Below are 2500 nucleotides of genomic sequence, written 5' to 3' on the forward strand. Positions count from 1 at the left end.
CTAACCCTAACCCTAACCCTAACCCTAACCCTAACCCTAACCCCTAACCCTAACCCTAACCCTAACCCTAACCCCTAACCCTAACCCTAACCCTAACCCTAACCCTAACCCTAACCCTAACCCTAACCCTAACCCTAACCCTAACCCTAACCCTAACCCTAACCCTAACCCTAACCCTAACCCTAACCCTAACCCTAACCCTAACCCTAACCCTAACCCTAACCCTAACCCTAACCCTAACCCTAACCCTAACCCTAACCCTAACCCTAACCCTAACCCTAACCCTAACCCTAACCCTAACCCTAACCCTAACCCTAACCCTAACCCTAACCCTAACCCTAACCCTAACCCTAACCCTAACCCTAACCCTAACCCTAACCTAACCCTAACCCTAACCCTAACCCTAACCCTAACCCTAACCCTAACCCTAACCCTAACCCTAACCCTAACCCTAACCCTAACCCTAACCCTAACCCTAACCCTAACCCTAACCCTAACCCTAACCCTAACCCTAACCCTAACCCTAACCCTAACCCTAACCCTAACCCTAACCCTAACCCTAACCCTAACCCTAACCCTAACCCTAACCCTAACCCTAACCCTAACCCTAACCCTAACCCTAACCCTAACCCTAACCCTAACCCTAACCCTAACCCTAACCCTAACCCTAACCCTAACCCTAACCCTAACCCTAACCCTAACCCTAACCCTAACCCTAACCCTAACCCTAACCCTAACCCTAACCCTAACCCTAACCCTAACCCTAACCCTAACCCTAACCCTAACCCTAACCCTAACCCTAACCCTAACCCTAACCCTAACCCTAACCCTAACCCTAACCTAACCCTAACCCTAACCCTAACCCTAACCCTAACCCTAACCCTAACCCTAACCCTAACCCTAACCCTAACCCTAACCCTAACCCTAACCCTAACCCTAACCCTAACCCTAACCCTAACCCTAACCCTAACCCTAACCCTAACCCTAACCCTAACCCTAACCCTAACCCTAACCCTAACCCTAACCCTAACCCTAACCCTAACCCTAACCCTAACCCTAACCCTAACCCTAACCCTAACCCTAACCCTAACCCTAACCCTAACCCTAACCCTAACCCTAACCCTAACCCTAACCCTAACCCTAACCCTAACCCTAACCCTAACCCTAACCCTAACCCTAACCCTAACCCTAACCCTAACCCTAACCCTAACCCTAACCCTAACCCTAACCCTAACCCTAACCCTAACCCTAACCCTAACCCTAACCCTAACCCTAACCCTAACCCTAACCCTAACCCTAACCCTAACCCTAACCCTAACCCTAACCCTAACCCTAACCCTAACCCTAACCCTAACCCTAACCCTAACCCTAACCCTAACCCTAACCCTAACCCTAACCCTAACCCTAACCCTAACCCTAACCCTAACCCTAACCCTAACCCTAACCCTAACCCTAACCCTAACCCTAACCCTAACCCTAACCCTAACCCTAACCCTAACCCTAACCCTAACCCTAACCCTAACCCTAACCCTAACCCTAACCCTAACCCTAACCCTAACCCTAACCCTAACCCTAACCCTAACCCTAACCCTAACCCTAACCCTAACCCTAACCCTAACCCTAACCCTAACCCTAACCCTAACCCTAACCCTAACCCTAACCCTAACCCTAACCCTAACCCTAACCCTAACCCTAACCCTAACCCTAACCCTAACCCTAACCCTAACCCTAACCCTAACCCTAACCCTAACCCTAACCCTAACCCTAACCCTAACCCTAACCCTAACCCTAACCCTAACCCTAACCCTAACCCTAACCCTAACCCTAACCCTAACCCTAACCCTAACCCTAACCCTAACCCTAACCCTAACCCTAACCCTAACCCTAACCCTAACCCTAACCCTAACCCTAACCCTAACCCTAACCCTAACCCTAACCCTAACCCTAACCCTAACCCTAACCCTAACCCTAACCCTAACCCTAACCCTAACCCTAACCCTAACCCTAACCCTAACCCTAACCCTAACCCTAACCCTAACCCTAACCCTAACCCTAACCCTAACCCTAACCCTAACCCTAACCCTAACCCTAACCCTAACCCTAACCCTAACCCTAACCCTAACCCTAACCCTAACCCTAACCCTAACCCTAACCCTAACCCTAACCCTAACCCTAACCCTAACCCTAACCCTAACCCTAACCCTAACCCTAACCCTAACCCTAACCCTAACCCTAACCCTAACCCTAACCCTAACCCTAACCCTAACCCTAACCCTAACCCTAACCCTAACCCTAACCCTAACCCTAACCCTAACCCTAACCCTAACCCTAACCCTAACCCTAACCCTAACCCTAACCCTAACCCTAACCCTAACCCTAACCCTAACCCTAACCCTAACCCTAACCCTAACCCTAACCCTAACCCTAACCCTAACCCTAACCCTAACCCTAACCCTAACCCTAACCCTAACCCTAACCCTAACCCTAACCCTAACCCTAA

Source organism: Cyanistes caeruleus, unplaced genomic scaffold (genome assembly GCF_971803275.1).
Source record: "Cyanistes caeruleus unplaced genomic scaffold, bCyaCae1.hap1.1 HAP1_SCAFFOLD_115, whole genome shotgun sequence".
Lineage (NCBI taxonomy): Eukaryota > Metazoa > Chordata > Aves > Passeriformes > Paridae > Cyanistes > Cyanistes caeruleus.